Below are 23,817 nucleotides of genomic sequence, written 5' to 3' on the forward strand. Positions count from 1 at the left end.
CGCTGCTCGGTAGGGGCAGAAACTGCAATAGAAGTCAGAAAGAGTGATAGAAGTCAGTCTCCAAACACAAGCAGCTACAAAAAAAAAAACCCCACCAGAAATAGAAGCTCGATTTGTCACTAGTCATTTTTAACAAAGAAAATGCCGCTAAGAGGATTAAGAAAGTCTCCGGTTCCACCCAGAACAGAATGAAAATTAAAAAATGCTCCCACGGATGTTTACACCAAAAGATCGCTGATTCGCTCATTTCGCTGTCAATCAAAAAGGGATTCAACCTCAGACAGATCATCCAATCATCATGCAGAAGCTGAGCGTCCGGGACAGCCGAGGCCCGCTCACTGCCCCATAGTCCCCCAGAGACGCTGAGCGTCCGATGGGCGGGACAAAGCCCAGTATTTATCCAATGACTCGTCTCGTTTCGCTGCACTCTTTGCTTCGCTATTGAACTCTGTGGACGCTGAGAGGAAAGCCGCGTCGTTACCAGTGCTAAGAAGCTGATTCTGAACGAAAGTTGAGCGTGTTGTAGCGCATATTTAGTCAATGACGTACTCACAACAGTAAATATTTGATCACTTATTTTTTTGACATTTTAGGGGAAGCTGAGCTTTCCTTGCAGTCTTAGAGCAATCGCCTCTGATGCCTCTGAGGGCTCTGATCTAAAGTGGTTGCCTTTGGTTCGTCACACCTAGGGATATGTGTGAAACGTAACACCATATTACAATGCAGGTAGGTAGCACATTTTGTTAGTAACCACCAGCCTTGGCCTGCCTTGTTCAGGCGCTGGGTCTGACCACGGTTTGAAAAAATAAATACTCAGGCTTTAAATCAAGGAAATATGGTAACCGCTTTCGTTGAATCGGCCTGTGTCAATGCTGAACTTCATAGCACAGAGTTAAAATCTCATCCAGTGTAAATCAGGTTGATGAAGGATCAGGTTGGCATGAGAACTGGGGAAAGTCTTATTTCAGTGACTGATTAGTATAATCTCTGACTCACTCATTGTAGTGTACCTAACTGGATCTCAAACCTTCACCTACTGGTTGTCTTTTCAATGTTCTGTCCTTGTTAACACTATATTGCTGGTGACCTGCAACATTCCTGTTACTGCACAATTCTTTATTGTGCTTTTGTTGTTCATATGGCTGTAACAGATGGTCCCCCCCCCCCGACTCTGATCTGCTTTAGGTTCCTCCCTGTAGCAAAAAAATGCTTGAGTGATTTTTTTTTCCTTGCCATTGTCTGCATGTTCAAACCTTTCTTGTATGTATGTTGTGATTTGGGCCTGCAAAAAAATTAAATTTAATTGGAATGACTTCATGTCACATGAAAGTTTACATGGGGTGATTCAGGTCAGGTGTACCAGTTGAGTTGTGAGGAAATGTCAATAACATTTTTGCAATGTCTAGGCATGATCCATTTGGCAGGTGCCTCAGTGCTGGGGTTGTCAGCAATGGAAAAGGCAAAGGCGACCCCACATCTCACCTGACTGTGGCAAGTAGATAATTTGATGCATCTGTCAAATGCACAAAATAGCACATATTGTTCACATCATATGTTTGCCTTTATGAATATGTATCATCTGAGTGTGCAAAATAGGTTAATTTAGCACACACAATGTGATTTATCAAGCACCCCCCTAATTTCAGACATTCTTGATTGTGCCTGTAGTTTGCACAATTGAAAACGGTGCCGTCTGTGTCTGTCCAGGTCCACACACAAGGGCTGAAACAGCAGGTCAGCACCGTGGACAGCTCCATCCATCCATCCATTTTCTTCTGCTTTATCCGGAGTCGGGTTGCGGGGGCAGCAGCTCAAGCAAAGCCGCCCAGACCTCCTGATCCACACACACCTCCCCCAGCTCCTCCGGGGGAACCCCAAGGTGTTCCCAAGCCAGCCGAGAGATGTAGTCCCTCCAGCATGTCCTGGGTCTTCCCCGGGGCCTCTGCCCAATGGGACGTGCCCAGAACACTTCTCCAGCGAGGCGTCCAGGGAGCATCCGGAAAAGATGCTGGAGCCACCTCAACTGACAGCTCCTCCTATAAATAAAATGTACACAAATCTACATGATTCTCACTCTATGTCATGTCCTCTCCAGTTATGTGAACATGAAGAGAATATTTTAACACTGGAGGACTGCACTTGTACAGTGTACAGCACCTTCGTTCTTGGGGGGAACTTTCATGGCAGTTGTGCTGAATTTGGGTTTGTGCCACACACCATGCACCTAAAAAGTGGGGGTTTGTCTTCTTTAAGTCGCTGGTTGAATTTCCTTTTGCGCTTATGGTCATTAGCGCACATACAATCTTCATTTACATATTGGTGACTACATCACGTGTGAATTTTCAGACCTTTTGTCTGACTTAGTGCTTAGCTCAGATAAGATAATTATAGTGGGCGATTTTAACATCCACACAGATGCTGAGAATGACAGCCTCAACACTGCATTTAATCTATTATTAGACTCTATTGGCTTTGCTCAAAAAGTAAATGAGTCCACCCACCACTTTAATCATATCTTAGATCTTGTTCTGACTTATGGTATGGAAATAGAAGACTTAACAGTATTCCCTGAAAACTCCCTTCTGTCTGATCATTTCTTAATAACATTTACATTTACTCTGATGGACTACCCAGCAGTGGGGAATAAGTTTCATTACACTAGAAGTCTTTCAGAAAGCGCTGTAACTAGGTTTAAGGATATGATTCCTTCTTTATGTTCTCTAATGCCATATACCAACACAGTGCAGAGTAGTTACCTAAACTCTGTAAGTGAGATAGAGTATCTCGTCAATAGTTTTACATCCTCATTGAAGACAACTTTGGATGCTGTAGCTCCTCTAAAAAAAAGAGCTTTAAATCAGAAGTGCCTGACTCCGTGGTATAACTCACAAACTTGTAGCTTAAAGCAGATAACCCGTAAGTTGGAGAGGAAATGGCGTCTCACTAACTTAGAAGATCTTCACTTACCCTGGAAAAAGAGTCTGTTGCTCTATAAAAAAGCCCTCCGTAAAGCTAGGACATCTTTCTACTCATCACTAATTGAAGAAAATAAGAACAACCCCAGGTTTCTTTTCAGCACTGTAGCCAGGTTGACAAAGAGTCAGAGCTCTATTGAGCTGAGTATTCCATTAACTTTAACTAGTAATGACTTCATGACTTTCTTTGCTAACAAAATTTTAACTATTAGAGAAAAAATTACTCATAACCATCCCAAAGACGTATCGTTATCTTTGGCTGCTTTCAGTGATGCCGGTATTTGGTTAGACTCTTTCTCTCCGATTGTTCTGTCTGAGTTATTTTCATTAGTTACTTCATCCAAACCATCAACATGTTTATTAGACCCCATTCCTACCAGGCTGCTCAAGGAAGCCCTACCATTATTTAATGCTTCGATCTTAAATATGATCAATCTATCTTTGTTAGTTGGCTATGTACCACAGGCTTTTAAGGTAGCAGTAATTAAACCATTACTTAAAAAGCCATCACTTGACCCAGCTATCTTAGCTAATTATAGGCCAATCTCCAACCTTCCTTTTCTCTCAAAAATTCTTGAAAGGGTAGTTGTAAAACAGCTAACTGATCATCTGCAGAGGAATGGTCTATTTGAAGAGTTTCAGTCAGGTTTTAGAATTCATCATAGTACAGAAACAGCATTAGTGAAGGTTACAAATGATCTTCTTATGGCCTCGGACAGTGGACTCATCTCTGTGCTTGTTCTGTTAGACCTCAGTGCTGCTTTTGATACTGTTGACAATAAAATTTTATTACAGAGATTAGAGCATGCCATAGGTATTAAAGGCACTGCGCTGCGGTGGTTTGAATCATATTTGTCTAATAGATTTGACGTGGTTCGTCTTTAGTCTTCTCGGGATGTCGTCTTTTAGATAACACAAACTAATTGCAAGTGATATGCTAGAGAAGCACACAACACTTTAGAATAATTCAGCCTTAAGCAAGATAAAATGCACAGAGTTTTTAAGTTTATTTAAGCCTTCGACACAGAGCTTAGACAAACTGAGTCCTCTAGAGAGACTGAATATGTGACAACCACGCTCATCTATTTATTGGAGACCCGCGGGCATCGCTCCTCCTTCGACTTTTTTATTTATTTCATTCCCAAGACATGGTTTTCTATTGGAAGCGTCCTCTAGTGAACCCTAAGCAGGTGTTAGGCCATTATTTCAATGTGACAAACGCTCCCATTAAAACGTGAAGGATTTACAACTGATTTTTTTAAAAGACCTTCAGCCACAGGTGCAGCTGGCCTGAGGCCCCCCGCACGTGGCCTCAGCCACAGGTGTAGCTGGCCCGAGGCCCCTCGCACGTGGCCTGCGGGAAAGCACCCAAAAGGCCTTGGAAAGCCCCTGACAGACTGAATGACTAATAGAGCCCTTTTTTTTTGGGTTGAACACCTGCTAGTTCAGCCAGAGGACATACAGTTCAAATCAGGACACTTGATAGTTCATCATAGTTCAAATAAGGACCTAAAAATTCTTCTACAGTCCCTCCTCTGGGACTCGAAAGAGTCCCATTACATCAACTATACTCTTGGGTTGTTTACTGACAAGACATCCTCATTTATGCATTGCAATAAAAAAGAAAAACACATCACTCGAATTACTGATAACTCTGGTGCGGATATGAATATCAGTGATACTTCACACGGTAAATATATTGAAGTGCAGGTGAACCTGCATACTAAGGCACAAGGTGATCAATTAGCTGGATTATATCAACGCAAGGTGACATTCAAACATTGAGTTTTGGTGTAATTCAAGGCACTTAAAATGGCCACATAAAACAAGTTACAGCAACCTCTTAATCATGGCAAAGTAAAGGCTTTACATTGACATCAGTGCAACCAATCATCTTCTGGCATCTATTGACTCACTCAACCAGAGGCTCCTACCCATTATACTTGGTTCTACATATTATTTTGTTAAAGAGTCACACATTTATTACTTAAATGCATCAAATAACCCCTACGTTACCACTATTTAGTCAACCAATCAAGAAACTATTCTAAGGTTAGCGCAGCTATGTCTAGTTAAATGATAAACACAATAAATGGTTTCCCTTCATGTCCGTCCTTAAGTCATTTGCCTTAGTCAATCATATAATGGTTTTCATTATAGGCCATTTCTCAACATTTTCCACTTTGTTTTTCTTCTTTTTCAGCTTGTTTTCTAATGCCCTTTTTGGCCAGACGCCAAATTTAGGCGATGCATGTCTCTTGAGACATGCTATAATTTAAGAAAAAGGGGTCCCTATGGTGCATCTTTACTACTAAATCTACAAACACGCCGTGTAAGGGTCCCCTTTTTATAACTTTGCAATGTGATATCTATGTGTATGCATTTAGCTTTATCTGTGTTACGCAGATGATGGTAAGGACAGACATTTACCCAACCTTCATTACTAACATATATCCTTCTTTGTTTTTATTTACATTCAGATTTCTGAAACCAGTCCGCAATTCAAACTCAAGAACCAAGATCATAGTCCGTGTTCAGTGCCATTACGTCAGTCCGCGCTCCTCAGCATTTACTCAGGGTCTGAAGTTTTGGGAGAAGTTGGGGAATATGGGGAGGTTGGCCTTTCAGGGGTAGTGGGGGAAGGATCAGGAATTCTGGCTTTCAGACAGTCGTGCAGTTCTCTGATGGATCTTTCCAGCTCCTTGTGCTGCTTGGCCAGGTTGTACAGGGCCCCCAGAGAATTCTTGCCCACATTCAGGGTGGTGGTGGCCAGCCCTAGCTGTTCCCTTTCCATATGCTCCATCATGCTGGCTAGCATGTCCATACTAGACTGAAGACCACACAGTTGAGTATGGAGGCCCTCCTGAGCACAAGAGATGTTGGCATTGTCACGGTGTATCCTTAACAGGTATGCAGCTGTCTGACTCAGTTGTGGCATGATTTCCTCAAATAGCCCATGGGGAATGTGATTTGTGAGGGGCAGGAGCTGCTCCAAGGTTTTTGGAACAGACTCTTGTGGAAGACGAAGCTCTCGAACCAAGATTGCCATGTCTAGTGGGGTGACCATGACCAGATTAAGGTTGTGCAGTCCAGGGGACAGGAAGTACAAGGGGGAAGGCATTTCGTGTGTGGGGGGAGTATTGTTGATGTCGCTCAGGCAAGTGGTTGGGACACTCTGGACATTTAGCAGCCTGTACAAAGCTCCCCTCTGTCCTGGTCGGTGAGTTCGGCTAAGGTCCACCCCTGCTGATCCTCCTCCAGAGGCACTGGGCTGATCAGAATATCTCTCCTGCCTTGGGGGTGAAAAGCTGGGGACAGGTCCTAGCAGTGAATTGGGTCTAGGATGCACTCGGGCGGTTGCTGCATATGGCCGACCTTGGCTGCCTCCCCTGGAGGGTATCGTTGCCACTGGCACATGTGACTGTCTCCATGGCATCTGCGGAAGGGGTGTGTTCCTGAGTCCAAAGGGTCCTTCAGGTGATGGTGGAGTCCTCGGGCCGACTCTTGCTGCAGGCAGATTCTGTGAAGCCGTCATCGCCAGGTGCTGGAACGATGAAGATCCTTCTGTTGCCAACTGGTTTAGCTGCTGGATGGAAGGATCCTCCAAACTGTGACTGTCTAGCGTTGGGACCAGGAGGCAGAGCTGTGGTCTTATACACCTCTCTGCAGCTTCTCTCCCCCTGCCATCCCCTCATTACCCCATCCCCGTAGAGACGGTGCCTGCTCCCAGACCACCAATAACCAGCAAAAATCTATTTAAGCATAAAAATTCAAAAAGAAAAAATAATATAGCACCTTCAATTGCACCATAGACTAAAACAGTTAAATGTGGTTTATTAAACATTAGGTCTCTCTCTTCTAAGTCCCTGTTGGTAAATGATATAATAATTGATCAACGTATTGATTTATTCTGCCTAACAGAAACCTGGTTACAGCAGGATGAATATGTTAGTTTAAATGAGTCAACACCCCCGAGTCACACTAACTGTCAGAATGCTCGTAGCACGGGCCGGGGTGGAGGATTAGCAGCAATCTTCCATTCCAGCCTATTAATTAATCAAAAACCTAGACAGAGCTTTAATTCATTTGAAAGCTTGTCTCTTAGTCTTGTCCATCCAAATTGGAAGTCCCAAAAATCAGTTTTATTTGTTATTATGTATCATCCACCTGGTCGTTACTGTGAGTTTCTCTGTGAATTTTCAGACCTTTTGTCTGACTTAGTGCTTAGCTCAGATAAGATAATTATAGTGGGCGATTTTAACATCCACACAGATGCTGAGAATGACAGCCTCAACACTGCATTTAATCTATTATTAGACTCTATCGGCTTTGCTCAAAAAGTAAATGAGTCCACCCACCACTTTAATCATATTTTAGATCTTGTTCTGACTTATGGTATGGAAATAGAAGACTTAACAGTATTCCCTGAAAACTCCCTTTTGTCTGATCATTTTTTAATAACATTTACATTTACCCTGATGGACTACCCTGCAGTGGGGAATAAGTTTCATTACACTAGAAGTCTTTCAGAAAGCGCTGTAACTAGGTTTAAGGATATGATTCCTTCTTTATGTTCTCTAATGTCATATACCAACACAGAGCAGAGTAGCTACCTAAACTCTGTAAGGGAGTTAGAGTATCTTGTCAATAGTTTTACATCCTCATTGAAGACAACTTTGGATGCTGTAGCTCCTCTGAAAAAGAGAGCTTTAAATCAGAAGTGTCTGACTCCGTGGTATAACTCACAAACTCGTAGCTTAAAGCAGATAACCCGTAAGTTGGAGAGGAAATGGCGTCTCACTAATTTAGAAGATCTTCACTTAGCCTGGAAAAAGAGTTTGTTGCTCTATAAGAAAGCCCTTCGTGAAGCTAGGACATCTTTCTACTCATCACTAATTGAAGAAAATAAGAACAACCCCAGGTTTCTTTTCAGCACTGTAGCCAGGCTGACAAAGAGTCAGAGCTCTATTGAGCTGAGTATTCCATTAACTTTAACTAGTAATGACTTCATGACTTTCTTTGCTAACAAAATTTTGACTATTAGAGAAAAAATTACTCATAACCATCCCAAAGATGTATCGTTATCTTTGGCTGCTTTCAGTGATGCCGGTATTTGGTTAGACTCTTTCTCTCCGATTGTTCTGTCTGAGTTATTTTCATTAGTTACTTCATCCAAACCATCAACATGCTTATTAGACCCCATTCCTGCCAGGCTGCTCAAGGAAGTCCTACCATTATTTAATGCTTCAATCTTAAATATGATCAATCTATCTTTGTTAGTTGGTTATGTACCACAGGCCTTTAAGGTGGCAGTAATTAAACCATTACTTAAAAAGCCATCACTTGACCCAGCTATCTTAGCTAATTATAGGCCAATCTCCAACCTTCCTTTTCTCTCAAAGATTCTTGAGAGGGTAGTTGTAAAACAGCTAACTGATCACCTGCAGAGGAATGGTCTATTTGAAGAGTTTCAGTCAGGTTTTAGAATTCATCATAGTACAGAAACAGCATTAGTGAAGGTTACAAATGATCTTCTTATGGCTTCGGACAGTGGACTTATCTCTGTGCTTGTTCTGTTGGACCTCAGTGCTGCTTTTGATACTGTTGACCATAAAATTTTATTACAGAGATTAGAGCATGTCATAGGTATTAAAGGCATTGCGCTGCGGTGGTTTGAATCATATTTGTCTAATAGATTACAGTTTGTTCATGTAAATGGGGAATCTTCTTCACAGACTAAAGTTAATTATGGAGTTCCACAAGGTTCTGTGCTAGGACCAATTTTATTCACTTTATACATGCTTCCCTTGGGCAGTATTATTAGACGGTATTGCTTAAATTTTCATTGTTACGCAGATGATACCCAGCTTTATCTATCCATGAAGCCAGAGGATACGCACCAATTAGCTAAACTGCAGGATTGTCTTACAGACATAAAGACATGGATGACCTCTAATTTCCTGCTTTTAAACTCAGATAAAACTGAAGTTATTGTACTTGGCCCCACAAATCTTAGAAGCATGGTGTCTAACCAGATCGTTACTCTGGATGGCATTTCCCTGATCTCTAGTAATACTGTGAGAAATCTTGGAGTTATTTTTGATCAGGATATGTCATTCAAAGCGCATATTAAACAAATATGTAGGACTGCCTTTTTGCATTTACGCAATATCTCTAAAATCAGAAAGGTCTTGTCTCAGAGTGATGCTGAAAAACTAATTCATGCATTTGTTTCCTCTAGGCTGGACTATTGTAATTCATTATTATCAGGTTGTCCTAAAAGTTCCCTAAAAAGCCTTCAGTTGGTTCAGAATGCTGCAGCTAGAGTACTGACGGGGACTAGCAGGAGAGAGCATATCTCACCCGTGTTGGCCTCCCTTCATTGGCTTCCTGTTAATGCTAGAATAGAATTTAAAATTCTTCTTCTTACTTATAAGGTTTTGAATAATCAGGTCCCATCTTATCTTAGGGACCTCATAGTACCATATTACCCCATTAGAGCGCTTCACTCTCAGACTGCGGGCTTACTTGTAGTTCCTAGGGTTTGTAAGAGTAGAATGGGAGGCAGAGCCTTCAGCTTTCAGGCTCCTCTCCTGTGGAACCAGCTCCCAATTCAGATCAGGGAGACAGATACCCTCTCTACTTTTAAGATTAGGCTTAAAACTTTCCTTTTCGCTAAGGCTTATAGTTAGGGCTGGATCGGGTGACCCTGGACCATCCCTTGGTTATGTTGCTTTAGACGTAGACTGTGTTTCATAATTATTGTATGGCCTTGCCTTGCAATGTGGAGCGCCTTGGGGCAACTGTTTGTTGTGATTTGGCGCTATACAAGAAAAAAGTTGATTGATTGATTGATTATTACAGCTCCATGTCATTTTTTCAGATATTGTCTATCCTATCCCTCATTTTTGTGGGTGCATGTGTGTGAATGTAAATGTGCGTGCATGTCTTCTTCCTCGTCTACAATATCACCAAGCATGGTCCATCCCAGTCCTCCCTATCTGGGGTATACGCCACAATATTAGGGAGCTGGGGGCTGTCGGGGAGGATAATTGGTATTTCATCCATTTCCATATATTCTGGTTCTCTGTCTGTTTCGTTTGTGCTTTCTTCCAGGGCTCGGATGGCTAACAGTGGGAGCTGTCCTACTGTGGATGAAATCAATTTATTGACCAGAAATTTTATCAAGGGAATACCACAACATATTACCAGCAAGACCGCCACCCCTGTTAGTGCCAAGATTACACCTATCTGATATAACCAGTCTTTCCATGATATCCACCCTCTCCTTAGAGCCCCAAACAGTGAAAACAGTGGGCCAATATTCATTCCATTCCCTACAATGTATCCAGAATCGTCAGTTTCATTTCTCCCTCCTATGGAGTTACTTAACAGTTCCTGTTCAAATTTCCGTCTTCCCCTGTACGCATGGGAATAGTTGTGCAACATTCGGTGGCTTTGATCATAATACAAACTCCTTGTTCATCAGCCATCATCATCTCGATAGCTAATCTATTTTGCATTGTCATTAGCGAGGTGGCGTGCAGTTGTTCGGTTAAGGCTTCTACTGCTGCCAATGTCCAATTCAAATATCTTTGTTGATTATACCACAAGTAATTAATCCACTGCACCTCCTGGAACCTAGAACGGATTTTTGGAGTAACCCCGAACAGAGCCAATGCCCATCCCCATTTATCCGCGTCTTCATCTGCTTTAACTCTGCTACTGTCTATGGCTTCTAACTGTCGGGGTATCCCTTCTGGTATCCCGTTTCTTACTGTGACGTTGTAGTCTGTTTTAAGTGTCATTATTCCTCTTTTCTTACGAAGTTTCTGTGGCATGGGTTGTATTGAATTTGGCATTTCAATTACTGTTATAGCTCCTGTGAGCATCACAGGAGCACAAAGGCCTTTCCAATTAGGGGACAGCGATGACAGGAGTTTCCTTTTTTGTCCGCATATCCAAAAGATGTCAGCTAAGGGTACCGTTCCCTTAGCTGAATTTGGAGTAGATACCCATGAAGCATGGGTGAGATTCAGTCCAATTACAGACCCCCCTGTGGCCGGTACTATTTGTTCACACTGTATGCCTGCTGCTGGCAGGGTGTGACAAACGGTAATGTTCCATGCTGTTTTGGCCGGTTTGTATTCTTGCTGCTTTTGCATACACTGTATGTGGTGTTTTGGCTGGGTCATCCCTACCTGCCAATCGCTTATGTATTGTGCTACTAAGCCTTTAGCTATACAGAATGGGTGTATCATCCCTTTCTCTATTTTAATCATAGGTGGAACGGTTCCTTCTGTACTTAGAGGCACTGGACAAAGTTTACTGTCGGCAGCATATTTTTCATCACCTACTGCCATTTTCATAACACATTGTGTATAGCATTCTGCTTGGTCTGAGTTATGTTGGGGACTCCTATAACAGTTGTTGATATCAGGTAGGGGTTTAGCCTGAGGTATCACACCTTTCCGGTGACAGGCTATGCAAGGCTTTTCACTGATCTGCCTAGCCGAAAATTTCAACCATTGATAAAATAAATTGGTCTTCAACCCTTGTGTACGGGCTAGGTCTGTACTGGGATCCAATCTCCCTAAGTGACTGCTTGTTTCTAGGCTTCTAATTGTCCTCTTTTTCCTTGGTTTGATTTTTACCCATTTTGTGGCTTCATGTACTGTAACAGTTACGTCTTGCTTGGTTTCCCTGCATCCTCTTTTATCACAAATTACCTCTATGTTGAGTGTTCCCTCCTCTTCACATTTGATGCTAATGGCTTTGCCTAATATGTAATCCCCCAGCTTTCCCTGTATTCCTATGTTCTTGTAGGCTTTTGATTTAATGTATACCAAATTATATGTTTTTCCTGTGTTTAGAATGCCTTGTTTAGCTGCTATTGCGGCCATGGCCACGGCACAGTCCGTTGTATGTTTTGGATGTCTATTTTCTCCCATACTGACCACCAGTAGTATGGACAATCCCTTGAATAATTCCTTAATCATTGCTCTGATGACTGTTGAGATGTGCTACTAGATGTGCTACTGAGTGAGCCGTCACTAGATGAGCTGTCACTAGGGATGTGTGGTGTATCTGTGCTTTGTCTGGGTTGTACTTCCTGTGGTTCTTCTGTCGGTAAATCTACTAAGTTGCTGTCCGAGTCTGATGTCTCCTGTGGCCTGTCTATCTGTTGGTCTGTATTTCTGTCTGTCTGTTGGCCTGCGTCTCCAGTTGTTTCTGAGTCTGCATCTGAGTCTGTCGCTGCTCTATCTGGCAGGGATCCACTACTCTCTGAAGCTGTGCGTCGTCTTTGTTCAGTCAGTCTCTGTGAGCACCTTGGCTGGTGTTCGCCTGGCTGCAGGGAGGCGTGGCCTTCCCTCGGTGCTTCTTCTGGCTGCAGGGAGGCGTGGCCGTCCCTCGGTGCTGCTGTAGGGTCTCTGGCTTCTCTTGCTTCCCCCCTTGGCCCGGCGGCTCTGCCAAGACGAGCTTGCCGAGGCCGCAGGGGCGCTGGGCCACCAACCCTACAGCAGTGGTTTAAATGAAACCAAGTGTCCTTACCGTCTACTTTGACTGCTGTACGTGAGGCAAGAATAACTTTAAAAGGACCTTCTCGGCGGGGCCTGTCCCACTTCTTTTTGAACACTTTGACGTAAACCAGATCACCAGGCTGGATGCTCTGATTTTCGAGTGGAATCTCTGCTTCTCTGTCTTCTGTAGCACCTTTGACCTGCAAAAAGATAGTTTTGTGTATTTGGGTTAACTGTCTCAGATAATTATGCCATTCGTCTTGTAGCTGCTCCAGCGATGGTCCTTCGTAGGGTCCTCTCAGGTATGGAATAGGCATCGGCCGACCTGTAAGAGCTTCAAATGGTGTCAAATGGGTTAGTCGGTTAGTTTGTGAGCGCATTGACAATAAAGCAAGCGGCAACGCATCCAGCCAGGTTAGTTTGCCATTGCTGTCTGCTATGATTTTTGCTAGTTTGTTCTTTAAAATGCCATTAGCCCGTTCCACTGCCCCATTTGATTGGGGGTGATAAACACACCCAAATTTCTGTTTGACACCCAATTGTTTGAATGTTTCTTGTGTAACCTTGGCTACAAAAGCCCTACCGTTGTCAGATGAGATAGTATCTGGAATGCCAAATCTTGGAAAGACATCTCGGCACAAGAATTTGGCTACCGTTTTATGGTCTTGATTTGCAGAGGCTACTGCCTCAATCCATCGGCTGAATCTGCATATCACTACCAAAACATATCTCATTCGTTTAACTCGGTTTTCAGCTCCCATGTCTATGAAATCCATCATAAGATGTCTGAATGGCCCATCAGGGACCGGAATGTGGGCTAAAGGGGCTGTGAATGATTTCCGGACATTGTACTGTGCACATACCTCACACTCATTCAACAAACGGTCCACTGTTGCTGCCATATATGGAGACCACCAGACAGCTTTTAGTTTGTTCATAATTTGGACTCGCGAACAATGATCGGGTCCGTGGGCCCAAATGATTGCATGTCGTAATAAATTGGTGGGTAACACAAAATGTCCATGACTACTGCGCCACAGCTTGTCCGCTGGCCCCTGACTGCGTGTCTCAATAGCGCCTCGTTTAACCCACATTCGTTTTTCTTCTCCACTGGCCCTACTTTGAGCCACTATCAGTGCGTCAAGTGAAACCAGTGGGGCACAATCTTGGATGGTTAACAGGGGAAACATATTTTCTCCTTGTGCTCCTTTGCGAGCTGTGTCATCTGCTAAGTTGTTACCTTGAGCTATGATGTTATTATTCTTTTGATGACCTGCACATTTAATGATGGCTACCTCAGACGGTAATTGGAGAGCTTGTAACAGTTGGAAAATCGCTTCTCCATGAGTGACAGGGGTGCCATCTGCTCTCAGGAATCCCCTTTGTTTCCAAATGTTTGCATGTACATGACATACGCCATAAGCGTAGGCTGAGTCTGTGTAGATATTAACACGATCTTTAGCTATCTGGCAAGCCATAGTTAAGGCTTTGATCTCTGCCAGTTGGGCTGAACAAGGCTGATCAATTCCTTGGGACTCCAGTAATTCAAAGGTCTCGCCATCCGTGTTTAGTTTAACTATCCCCATACCCGCATGCAATCCCGCAGCATCCCGAAAGCATGAGCCGTCCACGAACAGGGTTAGATCTGCATCTATGGCGTGATTATACAAATGTTCTCTGGCTCTCAAAAATTTCTCTGTCTCTGCCACACAGTTATGTGGAGTGCCATCTAACGGTGTGGTCAATTTGGTGGCGGGATTCACCGTGTGACAACGTTGTATTGTTATTTCTGGAGCGGAAAACACAACTTCATATCCAGTGCGTCTAGCTTGTGTTAAGACAAAACGTTGACTGGTTAGCAGGGCATGTAACTGATGCGAGGTGTACAACGTTACTGCATGTCCCATGATTATGGATGATGCTTTTTGAAATGCAAAGGCAGCTGCTGCTAGACCCTGATAGCATGGTGGCAATCCTGTTTCAATGTTGTCAAGCTTTGTACTATAATAGGCCAATGGTTGTTTTCCTTCATTTGTTTCCTGCATTAGTACAGCACAAGCATAACCAGCTTTTTCAGTAACATACAAATGGAAAGGTTTCCCATAATCTGGGTTACCTAACGCGGGAGCAGATTGCATGTCTGTTTTTAGGGCCTCAAAAGCTCCTGTTGCCTCATCTGTCCAGATGAGGAGAGCTGCATTGCTTGTTTGCCCCACTGCTCTAATCATGGCACGCAAAGGTGCAGTTTTTATAGCATAATCACAAATCCACGGCCGACTGTACCCTGCCATCCCAAGGAATGAAAGCATCTGTCCCACTGTTTGGGGTTTGGGAGCCTTGATTATAGCCTCCACTTGGCTTGGGGCTATACATCACGTGGTCCCACACAACTGTCTTCCCAAGTATTCTACTTGTTGTTTACAGAACTGCAATTTGTCCTTACTTACTTTATGACCTCCATCTGCCAATGCATGCAATACAATTAATGAATCTTTTTCACACTGTTCTTGAGTCTCTGATGCAATAAGGAGATCATCCATATATTGCACCAATGTACTGGGTATATCAAGGTGTTGTAAATCTTCAGCCAGGACTTTGTTAAAGATGGCTGGGGACAGGTTCAGTCCCTGAGGTAGCCGTGTATACGTTAGCTGTTGTCCCAGAAATGTGAATGCAAACAAATGTTGTGAGTCTGGGTGCACAGGCACACTGAAATAGGCTGAACACAGATCGATTACTGTGTACCATTTTGCTCCAGCAGGGATGCTTGATAGTATAGTATGCGGATCAGGTACTATAGGTGCATCCATTTCTATTATTGCATTGATAGGACGCAGATCATGTACCAGCCGATACTCTTTGGTATTGTTTTTAGGGATAGGGTAGATAGGAGTATTGCATGGGCTTGCAGTTTTTATTAAAACTCCAGCTGCCATTAGTCCCTTAATTACTGGTTTTATGCCTTCAATAGCCTGAGGTTTTAATGGATACTGCCTTTGGTGAGGCAGTTTTGCTCCCGGTTTTACTTTTATTTTTACTGGTAAGGCTGTTTTTACTAGTCCTACATCTGTTTTGCTTTTGGACCACACCACTGGTGGTATTTGCTCTAACAATTTCTCTTGTTGGGCCGATAACACCATCTGTCCCTCTGGTCTAGGATTGAGCTCCACTTTTTGAGCTATAGCCTCATCATTTACTTTTAAGTTAATTCGTACAAACTGCTGGTCTTTTGACAGATGTACTTGTGGACTTTTCATGTTTTGCCATTCTTCAACTTCTGAGGCCGTCTTTATCATTGGGCCTAGGTCATGGGATTCGTACTTTTCTGAGACTAAAAGGGTCACATGAGGCGTGGCATTCGGCACTTGATGCCATTGTTGTTCAGTTGAAGTTAGCTTGACAGAAGCTGCGGCCCCTTGGGGGCCTAAATAAATTTCTGTGGTGGTTATGTGAAACAGCCGTTGATTCATCAATGCATCCCAGCAGCATGCATAGTCAGTCTGTTCTTGTTTGGCATCGAACATCAGGGTGACATGTAAAGGTAAACAAGGTGTATATACTGCTTCATAGTGTTGTTCTGCCCAGGGCTTCCATTTTTCCCATTCCAGTTGAAGATTTTAATTTTCTGGTTGTAACTTCAGCCAGTATACCATGGGTTGCACAGGTCGGACCTTGTTTTCCATGTCCATAAGCACCATAATGTTGGCGAGTGCTTCATCAGGAAAGTGTATTTGCAGTCCTTGATGGGTACACACTATCTGGGTTTGTAGCTTACATAAAATGTCTCTTCCCAGCAAATTCACAGGTGTATTTTGTGAGTATAACAGGGGTGCTTCAATTGTTTTTCCTGCAATCGTTACAGGAAGTGGGCGTGTAAAAGGTATTATTTGAGTCTTCCCAGAGAAGCCGATGGTCTTAATTACAGACCCAGAGAGGGGGAGATGAGCGCCCATTTTCCCTATGCAAGAGTATGTTGCCCCTGTATCCACCATGAAAGGGAAATCTCTGTTTTGTATATTAACAGTGACGGTTGGCTCTTCCTTAGGTATCATCGAAATAGCCAATGCCACCGTTTCCCCCTCTGTCTTCTCTAGGCCCCCCTATTGCCAATAGGCAGAGGGTCCAACCCAAGGTCGGGCCGGACAATTTCTCATTCGATGTCCAGGTTGTCCACAGCTCCAACACTCATTAGAGGGTTGATCCCCTATTGGGGGTGTTGGTCCCATAGGCGGTCCCGCTTGACTGTTCCTGGGAGCTGAGTTCTGGAATCTGCTTCCAAATGAAGGTTGGCGAGATCCTCTTCACCACCCTCCTCTTTGACCTTGAAAGTTCCGTAACTCTCCTCTCCACCCATGACTGTAGGTGGGTCCATTTCCGGGTGTGCCAGTGCTATGGTAGTGATAGTGATGCTCCACTGGTGCTGAGACTTCTCCTGTAGGAGTGCTTCCTGCTGCTCCTTGGGGGCTCTGTGTGGCTGTTACCACAGGTGCCTGTATGGTGGCAGCAGTGTTTGCCGTAGGGCCTAGGCTTGCCGGCTCAGAAGGAACAGGGGTCATCATTGGTGCCTGGGTCTTTGTTTTTTCTTTCTTGCCTTTGGTTAGCTCTCCCAACTGCATCTGCACCAATTTTTTCGTCAGGGATTTTGCTGCATCTTCTTCTTTTTGTTTTTCTTTCTTGTAGATTTCAAGATGGTGACAAATATGCTCAGAGTATAAAGCCCAATTCATTTTTGATAGTCCCACGACTCCATCTAGGGCTTTCTGAACCTCATCTGGTAGAGCCTTTTTTACAGTTATTTTAAACAGGATTTCAGTTGCTGGAGAATGGTTCCATGCATTTCCTGTTTCCTCCGCCCATCTCTTCTGGAATCGGTGCAGGAACTTCTTTGGGCACTCTTCAGGTGTCCACTCCTCATCATCCAATTTAGAGGGATCCAAGACCTCAGGGTACTTTCTTCTCAGTCCTTCCCACATGGAGTTTCTATAGCGATTAAAGGGGACTTCATCATGTTGATTAGTGCCCATCATCTGTGTTAGTCCAACCTTTCCTGCTAATTCTTCAGTGTCATGTTTTCCCATGACATGCATTAGCAAGGCTTTTATGTCACCTAAAGACAAGGTTACCCCTGCAGTGCCTTCTTCTAAGGCAGTTATCCATCTCCCAGCTCCTTGGGTGATGTCTGGCAGCCTGTTGGCCAGCCCCACCATGTCTGTCCAGCTCCATGGGGTATACACATGATGACCATTTCTAACCACCAATGGGCATATGAGGTCTTCGTCCTCCTCTTCTTCTGTGGGGGCTCCATACTGTCTTCCAGATCGAGTGCGACTGACTGGTTCCAGGCAGTCTATCCAGTTGGTTATATCCTGTTCTAAAGCCGCTATGTCTTTGGCTACACATTGTTGTCTTTGCCTGAGTCGGGCCTCTTTTGCACTCTCAATGATGATCTCACCAGAAATTTTTCGGGTGGGTGGGTCTATAATGTGATTCCCTTGATTGGGCGTCGATTGTTGTAATATTCTTCTTTCCTCGGCATCCCTATGTCTTTGTATTCTTTCCTTCGCTAGCCAAAGTTGCTCAGCTAGTTCTTCATTATCTCTTCTGGCCAGATCCAGTGTGTCACAGAAGCTCTTGTGCCACTCTTCGGAGCCTCTATAGCCTGTGAAGGTCCAGTCGGCTGACTTATGGTGGGAGGGGACGGTTTTCAGTGGACCTCGATGTGCAGGCGGAGCCTTCAGGTCTCTCTCTTTATCCTCGTCTGCCTCCGTGTCACTGTTATTTGTGGCCCCCCCTGCTGGTCGTGGTGAGCGACCACCTACTTTCGGACTTGGAGACCTTGTACGATCCATTTGACAGACTGAGGACCTGTCTCCTTGTGGCTCTCGAGCTTTTAGTGTCAGTGTGAATTTACCCTCCACATCCATGCCTTGGTCCTCTTCATGAGTTCCTAATACAAATTGTCCAGCTGTCTTTCCCATATCATGACGTTTATATGGGGGTGGCTCTGCTTCCCAGCTCGGTGCACTGGCTTTAGTGTCTTTGGATCTTTCCTCTGTCATTTTTTCTCTTTTCTGCTGTAGCCCAATATTTCATTTATTTCTACGCCTTACCGTGCCTCGCGTGCGTATCCTGTGCCTTTCTGCACTTTCTTCTACTTTTTTTTTTTTTCACTTACTGAGCTCCTCGTGAGCTTAATGTGCCTTTGCACTGAAAATATTCTCTTTTTCTTTTCTTATAAAAAAAACTCATATTACTGTGTACTTAATTACTTATTCTTCTCCCACGCCCCACAAGCGTGTATTTGGTGCCTTACTGCACTATTTTCTGCTTCATTAATTCTCATGTATTCTGCACTAACTCTCTATTTATTTTATTTTTTTTTATAGTTTTTCTCTTTTCTTAAAAAAATGACGTCCTTTATTGAGCTCTTTTACTTACTGTCAGCTGTGCTACTTTGCACTTTTCTCTTTAAATCTCTTTATCACATACGGTATTTCTACTGCGCCCCCTCAGGCGCTTATCTTGTGCTTCCTCTGCACGTATTCTCTGTTAAACTCTTTTTCTCACTTATTTCACTTCAGTCTCTGTTAAACTCTTTAAATAACCTTGTATTACCTTGTATCTATTTGTCAGTATACTCCCCTAAACTAACCCCTACAGCGCATGCTATCAGCCGGCACATTAGTAACGAATTTCAACACCAATTATTCCCCAAGCATCCAGGTTAGTTCTCCACGCACTCTTTTCCGCACCAGAGTTCATGAACATTCCTGACCTTTCACTCACACAGACATTCTTTTTCCCGGGAACACACACACCTTCTGAGCATTTTATCTACAAGGCCTGATAATTTTCAATCTTATCTTTTTTTAGTCTCTTATCAATTTTCTTAGTCCAGGTTCTTTTGGGTAAGAGGCAATTAAAAATATCACCTGTCAACTTGGGCGGAAATCCCGACTCACTCCTCCAGATCGTGCAGAAGTTATAAAAGGTTTCTGCTTACCTTTTAGTCGTGATCACTGTTATTTACGGTCTGGAGGGATGAGCTGGACCGTCCCAGGCTGCCGGAATGCCCCTGGACCCTCCTGAAGCTGGCTCGCCAAGTTCTGACGTGGTTCGTCTTTAGTCTTCTCGGGATGTCGTCTTTTAGATAACACAAACTAATTGCAAGTGATATGCTAGAGAAGGACACAACACTTTAGAATAATTCAGCCTTAAGCAAGATAAAATGCACAGAGTTTTTAAGTTTATTTAAGCCTTCGACACAGAGCTTAGACAAACTGAGTCCTCTAGAGAGACTGAATATGTGACAACCGCGCTCATCTATTTATTGGAGACCCGTGGGCATCGCTCCTCCTTCGACTTTTTTATTTATTTCATTCCCAAGACATGGTTTTCTATTGGAAGCGTCCTCTAGTGAACCCTAAGCAGTTGTTAGGCCATTATTTCAATGTGACAAACGCTCCCATTAAAACGTGAAGGATTTACAACTGATTTTTTTAAAAGACCTTCAGCCACAGGTGCAGCTGGCCTGAGGCCCCCCGCACGTGGCCTCAGCCACAGGTGCAGCTGGCCCGAGGCCCCTCGCACGTGGCCTGCGGGAAAGCACCCAAAAGGCCTTGGAAAGCCCCTGACAGACTGAATGACTAATAGAGCCCTTTTTTTTTTGGGTTGAACACCTGCTAGTTCAGCCAGAGGACATACAGTTCAGATCAGGATACTTGATAGTTCATCATAGTTCAAATAAGGACCTAAAAATTCTTCTACAGATTACAATTTGTTCATGTAAATGGGGAATGAGTTCCACAAGGTTCTGTGCTAGGACCAATTTTATTCACTTTATACATGCTTCCCTTAGGCAGTATTATTAGACGGCATTGCTTAAATTTTCATTGTTACGCAGATGATACCCAGCTTTATCTATCCATGAAGCCAGAGGACACACACCAATTAGCTAAACTGCAGGATTGTCTTACATACATAAAGACATGGATGACCTCTAATTTCCTGCTTTTAAACTCAGATAAAACTGAAGTTATTGTACTTGGCCCCACAAATCTTAGAAACATGGTGTCTAACCAGATCCTTACTGTGGATGGCATTACCCTGACCTCTAGTAATACTGTGAGAAATCTTGGAGTTATTTTTGATCAGGATATGTCATTCAAAGCGCATATTAAACAAATATGTAGGACTGCTTTTTTGCATTTACGCAATATCTCTAAAATCAGAAAGGTATTGTCTCAGAGTGATGCTGAAAAACTAATTCATGCATTTATTTCCTCTAGGCTGGACTATTGTAATTCATTATTATCAGGTTGTCCTAAAAGTTCCCTAAAAAGCCTTCAGTTAATTCAAAATGCTGCAGCTAGAGTACTGACGGGGACTAGAAGGAGAGAGCATATCTCACCCATATTGGCCTCTCTTCATTGGCTTCCTGTTAATTCTAGAATAGAATTTAAAATTCTTCTTCTTACTTATAAGGTTTTGAATAATCAGGTCCCATCTTATCTTAGGGACCTCGTAGTACCATATCACCCCAATAGAGCGCTTCGCTCTCAGACTGCAGGCTTACTTGTAGTTCCTAGGGTTTGTAAGAGTAGAATGGGAGGCAGAGCCTTCAGCTTTCAGGCTCCTTTCCTGTGGAACCAGCTCCCAATTCAGATCAGGGAGACAGACACCCGACTGCTGGGGGGTTCCCATGATGCACTGTTTCTTTCTCTTTTTGCTCTGTATGCACCACTCTGCATTTAATCATTAGTGATCGATCTCTGCTCCCCTCCACAGCATGTCTTTTTCTTGGTTCTCTCCCTCAGCCCCAACCAGTCCCAGCAGAAGACTGCCCCTCCCTGAGCCTGGTTCTGCTGGAGGTTTCTTCCTGTTAAAAGGGAGTTTTTCCTTCCCACTGTAGCCAAGTGCTTGCTCAGAGGGGGTCGTTTTGACCGTTGGGGTTTTACATAATTATTGTATGGCCTTGCCTTACATTATAAAGCGCCTTGGGGCAACTGTTTGTTGTGATTTGGCGCTATATAAAAAAATTGATTGATTGATTGATCACGTTACCACCCACTGTCACCTGTGCAGTTATTCTCAGTAAATCCCCCCCCCCCACCCCCAAAAATGTTCACAAACCTAATGTGCAATAATTTATTATTATGGTATCTAGTCATTACATGGGCTCTTAGCAAATCAAACTCTATCTGTACTTAGTTACTAAGCTGGAATGTTTCTGTCTGCATCTTTCAACATTTCCTTGTTGTACATTTGCTTTATGTATTTTTGTTAACAGATGGTCACCCTACTGAGTCTATTCTGCTTGAGGTTTCTTCAAATAATGAAAAACGACAGGGGGAGTTGTTGCCAGTGTGCTTGTTAAGGGGGTTTGTAGCACCTTGGGATGACTTGTGCTGTGATTTGACACCATATAAATTAATTGTGTTGTATGGAATTGAAATACTCTTTATGAACTAATTGTTCATTAACTATTCTGCCATTCTATGAGTTCAACAAAACCAGAATTTCTTCCCCAGTATACAGTGCATTTGGAAAGTATCCACAGCACTTCACTTTTTCCACATATGTTATGTTACTGCCTTATTCCAAAATGGAGTAAATTATTGTTTTTTTTCCCCCCTCAAAATTCTACTCACAACACCCCATAGTGACAACATGGAAAAAGTGTTTTGAAATTTTTATACATTCATCAGGGAGGAAGCTGGGGCACCCAGAGAAAACCTATGCAGACATGGGAAGAACAAGCAAACCCCACACAGAAAGGCCACAGGTGGGAATTGAACCCATGACCTTCTTGCTGTGAGGCAACAGTGCTAACCACTGACCCACCGTACTGCAATTTTGTAAATTTATTCTAGATAAAAAAATTAAGAATTCACGTGTACATAAGTATTCACACCCTTTGCACAGTACTTTGTTGATGCACCTTTGGCAGCAATTACACCCTCAAGTTTTCTTGAATATGATGCCACAAGCTTGGTGCACCTATCTTTGGGCAGTTTTGCCCATTCCTCTTTGCTGGACCTCTCAAGCTCCATCAGGTTGGATGCAGAGCATAGGTGCACAGCCATTTTTAGGCCTGTACCCAGAAGTTCTATAGGATTCAGGTCTGGGCTCTGGCAGAACCACTCAAGGACATTTACAGAGTTGTCCTGAAGCCACTCCTTTGATATCTTGGATGTGTGCCTAGGGTCATTGTCCTGCTGAAAAATGAACCGTCATGCCAGTCTGAGGTCAAGAGCACTCTGGAACAGGTTTTCATCCAGGATGGCTCTGTACATTGCTGCATTCATCTTTCCCTCAATCCTGACTAGTCTCCCAGTTCCTGCAGCTGAAAAACAGCCCCACAGCATGATGCTGCCACCACCATGCTTCACTGTAGGGACGGTTCCAGGTTTCCACCAAACATGATGCCTGGAATTCACACCAAAGAGTTCAATCTTTGTCTCATCAGACAAGAGAATTTTGTTTCTTATGGCCTGAGAGTCCTTCAGGTGCCTCTTGGCAGTTTATGTCTTTTACTAAGCCTCAAGTGAGTGGGGTCATTTATGACCCCAGACATATATGTTTGTGCACCATGCCTCCAATTCAAATGGGAAAAAGGTTTCCTACCATGATTTTGTCTTGCATGTGCTCATAGAATTTTGCAAGGATCGGCCAGTCTGTGTGGCAACTATAATCCAAACTAGTCACTTATGACCCCAGGGAGATCTATGAGATTTTTGACATTCTAGCTTCAGATGGTATTGTAATTTGCCAACTCTAATCATTATATTTTGCTGTTTTGCAGGGAAGCATGAACAACAGACCTACAATAGAAAGATTTACGGCTGCACAAGCACTGAGACTGATTCTTGATGGCCAGAGTGAGGATGAAAATAGCTCCATTGATGGAAATGAGTCAGCATCAGACTAAAGATCATATCTCTGAGCTGTCTGACCACCCTGATATAGAATCTTTATGGAATATTTTGATGCTATAAGTATCCTATCATACTGTAATACATATTGTTCTCAAAGAAACTTTACTTTTTATGATGTATTGTTTTCATTTTTGATGCAAAGAAATAAAATGCAAAGAAATAAAAGGTGATATGCATTTTACACGATGTAACAGACAATGTTGTTCTATCTATGTGTGTTTTTTGGTAAAATAAATATCAAATTCCATACCTTATCACATTAGATGATGGACAACTATATTAGAGAGTGTATTAAATATGAAGAATCCTAAAGCATTCATTTATATAGACATATTCCAATATGAAGCCAATGAAGTCATAAATGGCCCCACTTGGTCATATTAG

Source organism: Thalassophryne amazonica, chromosome 11, assembly GCF_902500255.1.
Source record: "Thalassophryne amazonica chromosome 11, fThaAma1.1, whole genome shotgun sequence".
Taxonomy (NCBI): domain Eukaryota; kingdom Metazoa; phylum Chordata; class Actinopteri; order Batrachoidiformes; family Batrachoididae; genus Thalassophryne; species Thalassophryne amazonica.